General features: G+C 42.4%; 1 protein-coding gene across 5 annotated transcripts in view; it reads right to left on the reverse strand.

Moving 5' to 3' along the window:
• The window catches only part of pcbp4 (poly(rC) binding protein 4), a 109,556-nt gene extending 94,745 nt beyond the window's left edge, over positions 1-14,811 (reverse strand). For all 5 annotated transcript variants that reach the window (XM_072666024.1, XM_072666023.1, XM_072666022.1 and 2 more), the window contains exons 1-2: positions 14,684-14,811; positions 14,352-14,480 (exon numbers count right to left, since the gene is read on the reverse strand). The gene's annotated coding sequence lies outside the window, so the exon portion shown is untranslated. The remainder of the gene's footprint in view (positions 1-14,351; positions 14,481-14,683) is intronic.
• Between the last annotated feature and the right edge of the window lie 227 nt (positions 14,812-15,038).

Raw genomic sequence — 15,038 nt, forward strand, 5'->3', positions numbered from 1 at the left:
TGTCCTCTCTCTTTCGTTGCAGAAATTCTAGTAACAGTATCAACAGCTATTTCGCTTCAACTCCAACGTAATCCGCTCAGCTTCAGCCACCAGTGTTTGCAATACGCCAAGAGAGTAAACACAGCGGCATTAAAAGACCCCCCCCCACATCCCCACCCCACCAGAGCGACGCAGACGCAACTACGCCCAGGTATAAACGCTACACAGTCGGCTCATTAAGCTGCCTTCAGTCAGACAATTTCAGAACCTGGGGTCTAAGGCCTGGATTATGCACACAAGTCCCACCATGGTAAACAGAGAACCCCCGAGTCCACAGGGTTCACTACAGCCAGGACTTGCTTGTTCCTTGGCTTAGCTTGACGTGATTGTGCGGCCATGCCTGAACAGGGCAGGACGGACGAGGGAACAAGGCTAGGTTTTTGTTGGTGGGGGGGTGGGGGGGGTGGTATGGGACAGTATAACCCACTTCCAGAGAAGGGGCAGCTCTAACAATAATGGCTGTCTTGGCTGGTCCTCTTAACGTTGCACGCCATTTGACCTAGATCCTGCAGAGCTGCACATTAGAGATGGGAAAAGCACACACATGTTCAACTCGATTACGCGGATGATTGGAGGCCTACTGGGTTCCAGGCTTGTTTTTGCTCGTCGACTTGTTTCATTCGCTCCAGCAATTATGATCCACAATGGACAGTTCTATCAGTCTGTCTGTCTGTCTGTCTGTCTATTGATCTGTCTGTCTATTAATCTGTCTATTTGTTTGTTTATTTATTTGTCTGTCTAGCTGTCTGTCTATCTATCTGTCTATCTCGCTGTCTGTCTATTAATCTATCTATTTGTCTGTCTAACTGTCTGTCTGTCTATCTATCTATCTAACTGTCCATTTATCTGTCTTTTGATCTGTCTATCTATCTGTCTGTCTATCTATCTGTCTATCTGTCTGTCTATCTGTCTGTCGGTCTATCTATCTGTCTGTCTGTCTGTCTATCTATCTATCTATCTGTTGGTCTGTCTGTCTGTCTGTCTGTCTATCTATCTATCTATCTATCTGTCTATCTATCTATCTATCTAACTGTCTGTCCATTTATCTGTCTTTTGATCTATCTATCTATCTATCTGTCCGTCCGTCCGTCCGTCCGTCCGTCCATCTATCGGTCTGTCTGTCGGTCGGTCTATCTATCTATCTATCTGTCTGTCTGTCTATCTATCTATCTGTCTGTCTGTCTGTCTGTCTGTAGGTCTGTCTGTCGGTCTGTCTGTCTGTCGGTCTGTCTGTCTATCTATCTATCTATCTATCTAACTGTCTGTCCATTTATCTGTCTTTTGATCTGTCTATCTATCTATCTAACTGTCTGTCCATTTATCTGTCTTTTGATCTATCTATCTATCTATCCGTCCGTCCGTCCGTCCGTCCGTCCATCTATCTATCGGTCTGTCTGTCGGTCGGTCTATCTATCTGTCTGTCTGTCTGTCTGTCTATCTATCTAACTGTCTGTAGGTCTGTCTGTCGGTCTGTCTGTCTATCTATCTATCTATCTATCTATCTATCTATCTAACTGTCTGTCCATTTATCTGTCTATCTATTGATCTGTCTTTCTATTAATCTATCTATTTGTTTGTTCAGTTGTCCATCTATTCATCTGTCTATCTATCAATTTATCTCTATATCTATCTATTTAGATATCTAACTGTCTAGCTGCCTATCCATCTGTCTGTCTATCCATTTGTCTATTGATCTGTCTGTCTATTGCTCTTTATCTGTCCTTCTATCTATATATCAATCTGTCTGTCTGTCTCCCCATATATATTTATCTGTCTATCCATCTGTCTGTCTGTCTCCCCATATATATTCTGTCTATCTGTCTGTCTGTCTATATTTGTTTTGGACAATTACTAAATATACAGTAAAACAGATATGTTCTATTCCATTCCAGCTAATGTTTATAGCATGGACAAAGCTGACCGTACCTTAGGGTTGGTCATCATGCTGACCAGTATTAAATTATCAAATATGAAACTGCTCTGAATCAGGAGAGAGACGCTGGTTAGCATTAGCTTAGCCGTTAGCAGGATAACACAGAACTAATTCAAGTCAAGCACAGAAAGCTGACACTGAAGGTTGTTTCTCCATGGTCACTAAGCTAGTCTCTGCTTAGCTAGCTCAGCTACAGCTCCACTGAGTATCAGAAAGCCCAGAGCAGCTGCTGCTGACTAACTGCTGAGCCCAGACACAAGTGCTGACCCAAAAATCTGGTGTCTGAGAGCGAAGTCGAGCGGCTGGTGTTGGGAGAAACGGAAAGGAGAGATGAGAGACCGGTTCTGCTGTGTTTGGACTCGGCTGTCTAGACTTAGATAAGTTAGCTAGCAGCCTAAACACCACAGCACAGGCCGTGTTCCAGCGAACTGAGGCCCAAATCACACAGGTTTAGAGGACTAAGCCTCATACCCGAGAGCACAGAGTGGAGCGAATGGTCTTAGGAGGGTTTTCCCCTGTTTTCAGGCTCATCAGCGTCGCTGAACTTGCAACTATGGTGGGCTTGTTCTTTCCCACTTTCTTAAATGCACCTGGAGGAATGAGCTTATCCCGCCATCATCGTTTTTAACACCATCCTCATTTTAAGACACCGTCTTACATTTACATTTACATTTACGGCATTTAGCAGACGCTCTTATCCAGAGCGACTTACAAAGTGCTTTGCTATTTACCCAACAAAAACCTTAGCTAGTTTGAATAGACTAATAGTTCAAAAGATACCTCTAAGCTTAGACATTACTAAACACAAGACAATAAGGCGATCATAGAACTATTCGTCCAAGTATTCTCGGAAAAGGTGGGTCTTCAGTCTGCGTTTGAAGACAGCGAGCGACTCGGCCGTTCGGACACCCAGGGGCAGCTCGTTCCACCACTTTGGTGCCAGGACAGAAAAAAGCCTGGACGCTTGTCTTCCGCGGATTTTGAGGGATGGCAGGTCGAGCCGAGCCGTACTTGAAGCTCGAAGGGCTCTTGGTGCGGATCGGCTTTTGACCATCGCCATCAGATACGGAGGGGCTGGTCAGTTCTTGGCTTTGTAGGCCAGCGTCAGTGTTTTAAATCTGATGCGGGCAGCAGCTACAGGAAGCCAGTGGAGAGAACGCAGCAGTGGAGTGACATGGCTGAATTTTGGGACATTGAAGACGACCCGTGCCGCTGCATTCGGGATGAGTTGCAGGGGCCTGATGGTGCGCAGAGGGAGACCAGCCAGAAGAGAGCTGCAGTGGTCAAGTCTTGAAGTGACGAGAGACTGAACAAGCACCTGGGCGACTCTCTAGAGAGGAAGGGTCGAATTCTCCAGATGTTGTACAGAAGAAATCTGCAGGACTGAGTTACGTCTTATCGCCCAAGCCTACTGTACCTACCTCCCCTGGACGTGAGGAACACAGCTTTGACTAATTACCAACACCCTGATGATTGATTGAGGGTTTAACTAACATTTACACACCTACTCAACATCATCCATCATACTCAAGAGGACAAGAACCTAAGGGGTAAAAGCGCCTGCATGATGAATCCTGACTCCGGTCCTGTGCTATCAGCTGACTCAGCCTGAGGGTCTTTGTAACTGGTAGCTCTCCAGGACCTACCGGGTACAGGACACGACAAAAGAGCTCAGGTTCTCCCCCCTCTAGTCAGTTATTAACCTGTAACCCCCACACCCACACAATCTGATGGCGGATCTCAGCTCCGGTGCACTCGGCTGTTCCTCAGAGAGTGCTCTGAAACGAGTCCTCCTTTTTCCTTCTTCTCGCTGCTCCTTTCATTTGCCTCCAGCAGCAGCAAGAAAGCCCAGAGGTCCAGACTGTCCCCAGTCCCCAACACTTAACTCTCTCAAGCGCTCATATAGAAACACATGAGAAGGACAAGGGGCGGGCGGGCGTCTCAGAGCGGCGTACGACGTGCCAAGCCGATCTCTGGCTAGCTCTCAGCCCACGGTCCAGTTCTGTGTGGGCAAATCTTGCTGTGATGGACATTGTTTGCGGGTGTGAGAGGTCAGCACTGGAATTCGTAAACGTGGTCACCTGGAGACCTTCAGGATACGAGTGTCCGGCTTTTTTGAGGCAGGAAATAAGTGAGTGAGTGAGCCTGACACGCCACGACAGCTCTCTGGTGTCTGATTGCAATAGAGGTTGGCAACCATACTGTTTGGCAGGGCAGGTGCTGGATACGCATGCCAGACCAATTATACACCAATCAGACATAACGTGAAAACCACCGACAGGTGAAGTGGGTAGCACTGATGAGGTGATTCCAGTGGAACCTGTCAAAGGGATGGGATCTAGGTATCTGGGATCTACGTATCTGGGATCTACATATCTGGGATTGACGATCTGGGATCGACAGATCTTGGATCTACATATTAGCCAGCAAAAGTCAGGTCTTGAAAGGGCATGCATAGGAAACCGAGACGTCTGTGATGTCTCCAAAATGTCCAAAAGGCAGGTCCTCGTGGGGTGTTTCCAGTATGCAGTGGTCAGTACCTACTCAAGACTCACTGATTCTCATGGAGGCCCTACCTCACAACTCCCCGGACTTAAAGGCAGTGGTGGCTCAGCAGTTACAGCACGGGGCTATTGATGAGAGGGTTGTGGGTTCGACACCCAGGCTCTCGGCAAGCGGGACGGGTTAAAAGGCGGAGTCCTTGGCGTAAAGGATCTGTTGCTATGGCTGGTCTTGGTGCGGGACCCCACAGGGCGCCTGCAGAGGTCTTGTGGTGAGCTGTAGTGGCACGTAAGGGCCTTGTACAAGGCTAGGGCTGATTGGTGTATCCTTTTACTTCATTAGACATCTATTTTAGTGAATTCGTGAAGAATATTTAATAGCAAAGAATGAGTAAACAGATGAAAGCAAACAAAGCACAAGAACGCATTATTAGCCGAACACACCTCATTAGCCGAGCATCTATTTTTGGTCTCCGTCTCAATATTGAGGATTTTTTCCAGCTCGTTTTCGGTGGAGTGCATAGCTTCCACACGTAGCATTGAAAAGAACATGATTTAATGAAGGACAGCGATGATTAGGGAGACTCCTGTGGACAAAAAAAAAAAAAAAAAAAAAATCTCTAATTAACATGTGTCTGAGTTTCAATTAACAATGACCTCAATCTCTCCCGAAGCAGAGAAGGGGCTGTTTGTTCAAAAAACGGAAGATTGTCTTCTATGCAGTCTCTGGCGCTAGCTCACCCGGAACAATATACAATATATGTCATTCTCTGAATAAAAGGCCTGCTGTGTTGAATATTGCACATTACAGGCTTATAAAAGGGACGTAGCGAGAAATGACACAGTCCCTGCAAACGCCACCAGTCTACAGTCTGGTACGGAGCACCATCGTACCAAGGACCTCTTTCGTATTCGTCTAGCAAGGCCAGGACACGGCGTGCTCGTCCCAGCCTGATTCCCGTCTGCAAAACACATCAACATCTCCTTATTATTTATTTGATTTTTTATAATTACGACTCGGGGAAACCGGGGCGCGACACGGATGAACCTGGGATGCGTCTCGTTGCGGCAGGAGCGCTTTCCGAGCCCTAAATTGCTACACCTTCCTGCAAAGGAACATATCAAAGAGGCTCAGGGAAAGTTTGAAGTAAAGGCAGCAACACTGACAGCGAGAGAGAGGAGAGTGGGGGAGGTGGGGGTTGGGGGGGGTGTGAGCTTTGACACTGATGGGGAAAGAATTCCAATTGAAGTGGATATGAGTGGCAAACAACAAGCGCAGGAGAGAACAGGCTCTAAGTTTAGACCTGGTCTCCAGACAAAAGCAACAGCAGCAGCTACAGCAGCTACAGCTACAGCCTCCCCATTAAATGAGGGGTCGGCTGATAACCACTTTGTCTCGGCATTCCTGGCTTCGACCAAGGGTCTGGCTGGCTTGAGGAGAAGGGAATTTCGTTAATCTTTTTGAGCAGGTTGAGCAGAGGTTGAACGTGATGTCCCTAATACCTGGAATTAGCATGCCGGTCCGGACGCGGCGCGGTGCAGCGCTTCAGTCGAGTTGTCTAATCAGACCAGGGTTCACAATGTCCGGTGACCAATGACCAGCCAGAAAAGGCCTCTAAGATCTGGAACGTTCCATCGGTCAACATATTTTTAACCGTGGAGCTGGACCTATAAATGAAACGGGTAGGAAAACAGACCCGTGTGAGTCGACGCATTGGGCAGGAGGAAATAGCGTATGAGGAAGAACCGGTGGAAAACTGAAGTCTAAGCTGAACTGGTGGGGAACTTACTGGTCTTACTGGTCTGATTCACGTCACGGTCTGTGAATAGTAGCTCTGACCTCTTCAGTAGGGACCCTAGGATGGAAAACTGCACATTCCCTGGAATAGTTGAATAATGAAAGTTTGGGACGACCTGTGACGAGCCTCTATCAGAGCTGTAAAACGGGCCGACTCCAAAACCCCCAGACTGTTACATCACAGTCTTGACGCGTGTAATCCTTACACACCCAAAATTGACATAACCCCCGTCCACTGGAGTTTTACTAGCTCCAGCTAGTAAAACTTGACGGAAATCTCAGGACAATATGGTGTTGTTGATCCTGGAGAGCAGCTCATCACCTCCAGGCCTCCTAACCGTGGCTTTTCCTGTGCCAGTGTCAACTGGAAGTCCATGCTAGGCTAAAAGCTAAGCTGGCTGCAAGCCGGACCTCCTCATCAGAACCAATCTGGAGCTAAACTCACATCAGAAGGGAAAGCACTGGTGTATTTATTCTGGAAAGACTAGAAGGCTACAAGCTAACTGGCTACAATCTCACCAGCTTGCTAACAGCCAGATAATAATGGCAGTGTTTCTGTAGCAGTGCTAAAACTGTAAGCTACATGGGGGGATTGGGGGGGGGTGACCAGTCGCCAGTGCCGTAAACCAGCCAATAAAAGCAGACTGTCAACAAAAGCATGTGTACAGCTGTCCATTTGGGGGGTGGGCCTAAAGTGTGATTTGCATTTACAGCAGTGGGGTAAAAGTGTCTCCTTCCATCATAAGACGATCTTCTCCATAAAGTTCTTGGACACCTCGCAGGAGTCCTACCATCAAATGCAGTGTTTTATCCGTTGCAGAATAATCAGGAAAGGTTAAGCAGAAATGAAAGACGCCTTCCGGGCCTTTAAACTCTGCACGCTCTTAGCTTTCTAATCCTGGAAGTCACATTGCAAGCCTGGGGAAAGGGGGGGGGGGACTCTGGCTACTGATGCCACTGTACAGGCAAATGATCGATATCTGCACTGAACTCTCTTTGATAAAGCACCACTTACAGATGATCAACTCGGCCTCCACAACCTCCCGCCTCAGGCCCGTGAGATGCGCCAAGCTTGGCTTTGAACTACAAACACCGGAGGAGGAAATAAACAAGAAGAAAAAGAGGCGAGGCAAATCTGCATTAATCACATGCATTTATGCTGCGCAAACGCACTCGGAATCTGGAATCGCCGGGAAGTCAGAACCGCATCCTTATCGGAATCACTGGATTAGTGACAGCTGACTGCAGGGCCGCTTCCAAGGGGAGTGGCGTTCCTGGTGGAGATGTCAGAAAAAGGGGACCATGCTCTGCTGTGCTGTACGCAATACCTCCAACATGCAATCACTTTGATGCCAAGGGTTAATATCTGTTGTTGTTGTTTTTGTTTTTTTGGGGTTTTTTTTGGGGGGGGTGGGGGGTGGGGGGGTTGAGACCTCTGCAACATCAGTGTGATGATAAAATAATGAATGACCTTAAATAATTATTAAATTATATACAACTAATAACTGGCATATATAATCAATTAAATAAATAAGAAAGAATTACATAAGAAAATGTATAGATACATACTGGTTTATAATTCTGTGTTCAATCTGTTTTAGTTTACTGCTGGTAGCAATACATTCCAGATATATCAAATATGATCAAGTAAAAGTCTTCATAATATCCAATGTATTATTTACTTATTTAACTAATTTATTATAGTTTGTTTGAAATTTTGTTATATATTTAAGTTTACTTTAAAAAACTTATATATTAAAATCTTGAAATAAATCAATAGAAATATGTATTTATATTTGGCTTATGTATTTATTTATTTTGTTTATCATTTTGTGTTCTTTGTATTTTAGTTAACTATAAACAAAATGTATATAATAAAATATATAAATAAATCAATTCAAAATATTTTTATATTCAGTTTATTTATTATATCTTGTTTATATTTTGTGTTCTATGTATTTTAGTTTACTATAAAAAATATGTATATATTTAAAACATAAATAAAGTCAATAAATATGTATTTATATTCAGTTTATTTATTAAATTTTGTTTATATTTTTGTGTTCTAGATATTTTAGTTTACTTAAAAAAACTACTAGGAGCAGTACATGCCAGATATATTAAATATGATAGAGTGAAAGTCTTTATTCAATGTGTTATATTTATTTTGTTTTGGTTTGTTTGTTTATTTGTTTTTATATAAAAATAAAGGTCAAATAAACACTCCAGTCTAAGTAAAAAATATTTTTTTTTTCTGGCAATTATTATTTGATGGTTCAGGCTTTAAAGGGTTAAGTGTCTTTAATAACTGTGAAGCTACACGTTAACAACCCTTATAATAACAGTATTTGCTGTTCCAGATGGATTACACTGATACAGCATATGTAAATACGCAATAGCTGTAACAGTAACAGCTTGTCCAATTACCACTATTTCTACACACTTGTGAAATTACAAGAGTCTATACTGAAGGTGATGCTGAATTCACACAGTCTACACTACTGGACTCTCGATCGGACCGTGTGTACTACACCACCACGGCTTATTCATGTGCAATTACACGATCATCAACCACTCAATATAAAGCGGGACTAAATGTTGTAAGGGATATCCGTCAGCTAAGAGTCAGAGTGACTGCAGGTGTAGTCTCAACACCACGGCTGATGAGAAATAAAAGGTGTTTACGTTCCCGAACCGCACATTATTTGGACCAATTGCAGTGTAGGGAGCACGCATCAGTGAGTATTCAGAATTACAGGCCAGTTTAATTACACCACTGAGTGTAATTTCCCTCACATTTAGCAGACAGGGAAGGGCTGCTTTGCAGGAGTGGAGTTACTGAGGTGTGTTATGACCGAAGCTACATGAGGCCTGGTCCGAGAATCTCTATCAAGTTTGGTTAGTGCAAGTTTATCAGCTATTCCAGGCCTCTGAAATTAGCCCTGCAGCAGTCCTGGTCTTTTAATACAAGAAAATCAAAACACAGGAACAAGAATTAATAAATTCATTTACAGATTATTTATGTAATAATTATTATAGTATTATTCTAATTACAATTATTGTTATTCTTATTTTATTATCATATTATGTGATTTGGTGTTTTTAGAAGCAAAACTAATATATATATATATATATATATACATATATATATATACACATATATATATATATATATATATATATATATATATATATATATATATATATATATATATATATATATATATATATATTTAAGGCTGGGCGATATGGTAAAAATACTATATCATTATATTTAAAGACATTTTTCTTGAAACACAATATTTATCACAATACATAAAACGTAATCACAGACCAAAAACATTAGTAGCGACAGATTCTTAAAAACTACTACTTAGATACTCTTCCGTACTGAGTACAGTGATTTTTATTCAACATCTGCTGAACTTCATCAAATTACTAATTACTAACATCTAATTACGTTATTTAACGTCTATTACCAACAGGACAAACAGTATCCTCCATATGCTTGGAAAAGTATACTATGTATCATAACAAAATGTATTACGATATGATACAATATTGTCATATTGCCCAGCTCGATAAATATATATAGCATATATAGCCTATTGTGTGTATATATATATATATATATATATATATATATATATATATATATATATATATATACATACACATACACACACACACACACACTGCAATAGACTATATAAATGAAATATAGGCTATACATTATATATCTATATACACATATATATATAATGACATCTGTAATAGGCTACGTTTATATATATATCACGTGTGTGTTTTTTGCTGTGATATGTCCTGTGTGTATCAAAGATTGGACTAAAATAAGTGATATTGGCCAGATACAGTCTCTTGATATCCAGACATACAGTCTCCACCTCCTCTTATAGATATAGCTACATAAAAATACCTAAACATAATTAATATGTGAACTATAACACAAGCTATACCCCAATCCACCATAACATTAGCATCACATGCCCAATACTGAGCTGGTCCCCGTGTGTCGCCACAACAGCGCCTCTGAAGGCGTCCTGCTGTGGTATCTGGCAGCAAGACCAATGTTAGCAGCAGGACCTTTCTACAAGTCCTGTAAGTTGTGAGGAGGGTGGGACCTCCATGCGCATCAACGAGCCCTGGGTGTCCATGACCCTGTCGCTGGTTCTGACTCTCCAGTCATCTAGACTATCACAGCCCCCACCCCTTGACAGAAGTATATATATATATATATATATATATATATATATATATTGACAGGAGGCCTTACATTATAAATATATGTAAAAAAATAAATGGAGATACAAGTTTTACGATATACACACACATTACCCTGCAAGAGTAAATAAGCAGGGTCTTGTGCTCACCAGAGGTTTAATCCGAGCCCACAGCTAATGTGATTTGCTACACTTCTTCCGTGCATCCAACAGGGACAATTACTTGAATGCAACTGCGCATTTTTTCCTAAAAGAAGGCACTTAGTCAGAAGCGCCGGCTGATCCAAATATCAAGTAGCGACGTTCAAAAGGCCTCGCTGCTCGGTGGACATTTTGAGGCTACTTTCATGTTTCCGCTGTCAGAACGGAGAGGGCGCTGTGTGATGAAGCCCTGAGCAAAGAAGTAACCCAGGCCTAAATCCTGAGCCTTTTTTTTTACGTTGCTTTGGCTTTTAGTGGAAACTGACCGGCGCTACGAGTGAAGATGACTGGAAGTGAAGATGCATCTCGCCGGTCAGTTTCCACTAAAAGCCAAAGCAACACCAGGCCCCGTTTTCATCTTCTTAACAACCCAGCGTGTCGGCATCTGCTTTTCACGTGTCCATCCTCAGACAAAGTCTCCTTTCTTCTCAAACCCAGACACGACTTCACTCCCCGGTCGTCTGAACCGTCTGAACTTCCTCAGATATACTGATTTTTAAGGAATTTTTAAGGTGGTCAATGTGCCACCAGCTCAAAACGACGTATCTCCAACTGGAGGTCAATGTAAAAAAAGTTCGGAAGTCGTGGTGGAGCATTTCTATTGGTCCATTCATCATCACACATTTCAATGTAAATGTACAACGTTGCGATTAAAGGTTTCTGGGTGGACGTTATTATTAGTGTTAAATGTGCCACCAGCTCAGAATGTATTAAAAGAAAAAAAAAGGTCAGTAGGTTTGCCGCCTTTTTAGCCTCGTCAAATGTCCAGCACCGTCTTTGGGACAATCCTTGACCGTTTGTGTGTATGTATACGTCTGCAAAATGTTAACTTAAGGCATAAAAAGTCTCAACTAACTCAATGGAAGTCAATGTAAAAAGATGTTGTTATTCCAGTCATTTTGGAGCATTTCTATTGGTCCATTTATTGCAAGAAAATTTTAAAGTCCAATCATTCTTTGATCCACGGCACCGCTCTGTATCCTATGTAAATAGTTCTGGATATATGGACCAATAGAAATGCTCCAAAATGACTTAAAGCAAATATTTTACATTGACTTCCATTGAAGGTTTTGGAGATATGAGTTTTTCTGTGCCCAGCAACATTCTGTATGTGTAAGGGAAAATTCCAAAATGGGAATTTTACAGAAGAAGTAACAAGCCTTCTTAACGTTCAATGGAAGTCAATGTAAATATACATATATATATATATATATATATATATATATATATATATATTTCCCCATTGATCTCTTTTTGGAGCATTTCTATTGGTCCATTTATTGCAAGAAAATTTAAAAGTCCATTCATCCTTTGATCCATGGCGCCGCTCTGTATCCTGTGTAAATATTTCTGGATGAGTGGACCAATAGAAATGCTCCATGGCTTAAATCAAATATTTTACATTGACTTCCATTGAAGGTTTTGGAGATAAGATTTTTTTCTGTGCACAGCATGTATGTTTAAGGGAAAATGCCAAAATGGGAATTTTACAGAAGAAGTAACAAGCCTTCCTAACTTTCAATGGAAGTCAATGTAAAAAGATGTTGTTTTTCCAGTCATTTTGGAGCATTTCTATTGATCCAATCATCAAGAAGTCTGAAAAAATTCTGAAAATTTCAGATTATGCCAAAAAGTGAAAAATGGAGATACAAGCTTTTTGTGTGTGGACGTTATTATTGGATTCCTTATCATCATCAAAGTCATTTGGAGCATTTCTATTGGTCCAATCATCAAGAATGACTATGCCACAATGTAATAACCCCTTGAACATTTGCATATGTAAATGTATGTCTCTCCATAATGAGAACTTTACAGGAGAAGCAAAAAAAAAAAAAACTTTTTAATGAATTCTGGAGAATTTCCATTGATCCATTCCAATACTTGTCCAGTTTTGGGACAGTACTTTTTGTAATTATTTTCCAAATAGCAACAATACAGGAGAAGCAACAAACCTTAACTTTCAATGGAAGTCAATGTAAACAGATGTTGTTATTCCACGTCATTTTGGAGCATTTCTATTGGTCCATTCGTCAAGAAACTCTAGAACAATATAAAGAACAACTGCCAGATTCTGATTATACCAAAATTATGCCAAAAAGGGAAAAATGGAGATACGTGCTTTGTGTTTGTGGACATTGTTATTGGATTTTCCAAAGTTGGAAACATGCCACCAGCTCAACGCCACGGTTACATGAATCTGAATCTATTCATAAAGTAAGTCTTACTCAGTTTAGCTTGGCCTGCTCAAACTCTGGTCTGAACAAAGGCCCGGTAATCAAATCAGACGCTGAGCTTTGCCTTTCGGGCCGACCCATGAACAACCCTCGAACATTTGCATATATAAATGTAGGGATTTTCAAAATGAGAACTTTACATGAGGAGTAAACAAAAAATTCTCAACTTTTTAACTTTTAACTTTTGATTTTGGAGCATTTCTATTGGTCCATTCGTCAAGACTGACTACGACACAATGTAGAGACCAACCGCCAGATTAAGTTATGCCAAAAAGTGAAAAATTAAGATACAAGTTTTTTGTGTGTGGACATTATTCTGGGATTTTCCAACGTGGGAAACGTGCCACCAGCTTATGACTAAGGTTATGAATCCAAAATGAGACACGTTTAATAATTTGCCACCTTTGGGACGATCCTTAAACACAAACACAAAATAATAACTTTCAATGGAGGTCATTTTTGTGCATTTCTATCGGTCCATTCATCATAAAATTTGGACACAATGTAAAGAACAGCGGTCCGTTCAAACGAAGTGAAAAAGTCAAAGGTGCAAAAATGGAGATACAAGGTTTTTAAGTACTAAAAGTGAAAGAAGCCATTATTATTGGATTTGCTAAATATATAAAGTGTTAAATATGCCACCAGCTCAAAACTAAGATGAAATAAATCTGAATTTATTGCAAAAATAAAAAGAGAGAGAAATAAGAGGAAGTCTTACTCAGTGCAGCCTGGCCTCCCTCCTGTCCTGCTAATCAAATTAGGCGTCCGTGCTCCTCCACCCCTTTGGGACAACCTTTGAACATTTGCACTGCCAGTTGTTGTTCTTTTCTCCACCCCCCCCCCCCCCTCCTCCTCCACCTCTTTAGCATCTTCACCTAACAATGGAGATGAGTGGCTGCCCCAACCACTGTCAAAATGTGCGAACATCTGTCGAGCTCACTGCCATCTGCCACCCACAGCCCCCGGAGCTGCGACCGCGACCGAGCCCCGCACGCTCGCCGGCTTCAGGCTGCTCTGCCTCGGCTAAGCGCGGTCCGCACGGCCGCGGAACCAATCCGGAGCTCAGCAAAACCAACCAAGCACAAGTGCCTTGAATTCAACTAACCTGTAACTAACCTGTTAGCAGGCAGATTCAATCAAATCTGATGAGAAATGTGCGTGCAGGCTCGCAGGCTGGTGCTCTGAAAGTTATATGATAAAGTCGAGGCGCGTTCACGGTGGTCTGGCGCTGCATTGTCCACTACGGGACACACGGGGACGCGGGTTATTTTATTAATTTTATTTTATTAATGCTTGAGCCAATTGTTTATTTATCTTTCGCCTTTCGTTACGAGGTTTTAGTTCTATTAGACAGACAAACTGCAGTTGTGATCATGAGAAGAGTGACAGAGGAAATCGTCCTACCTTCTTTCCTGGAGGGACACCGGCGTGAATGAATGAATGAATGCGCAGATAGGAAAACAAACCCAGCTGGAATGGTGTTCGCTATATAATCCCGGCTGATGTCCACATTGTGTCAGTGCGAGGCTTTTACTGTAAGGGGGGAGAGAGAGAGAGAGAGAGACAACCCTGATGTGAACAATGAGTGAGTGAGAGAGAGAGAGAGAGAGATCCAATTACACCAGACAAATGAGAGGCTAACTGAAAAAACAATGCGTCCCCAATTCATTCATTTCTTCCTCCATTTCTTCATGATCACCCCCTCTAACCCTCCCCACGTCCCCGCAAAACACTACCTCGCTTCTCCAGAATTAATCCCAGCCGCGGTGCGACCCAAACCAGCATCCTTAAAGCCGCTGTGAAGCCCCAGAGTTAACAAACCCACATGGAGCCCCAGCAGCAAGCCGTGCCGAGACGAGGTGGGCAGCTCTCCGCCCGTTCTCAGCCAAGCCCCGCCCTCCCCCGTGCTGAATGCGGCCGCTGCGAGCCCAGCTCCTGCTCTGTGATTGGTGCGCTGCTTCTGAGCAGGAACTACTTAGCCAATCCCCGCGCAGGGTGGCGGAGTACGGGTGGGAAAAGAAAAAGAAAAAGCGCCGCACGATGAAACGTAAACAAGCAGATAATACTTTCAGCTAAAACACAGCAATAAAG

Source organism: Salminus brasiliensis, chromosome 21 (genome assembly GCF_030463535.1).
Source record: "Salminus brasiliensis chromosome 21, fSalBra1.hap2, whole genome shotgun sequence".
NCBI lineage: Eukaryota > Metazoa > Chordata > Actinopteri > Characiformes > Bryconidae > Salminus > Salminus brasiliensis.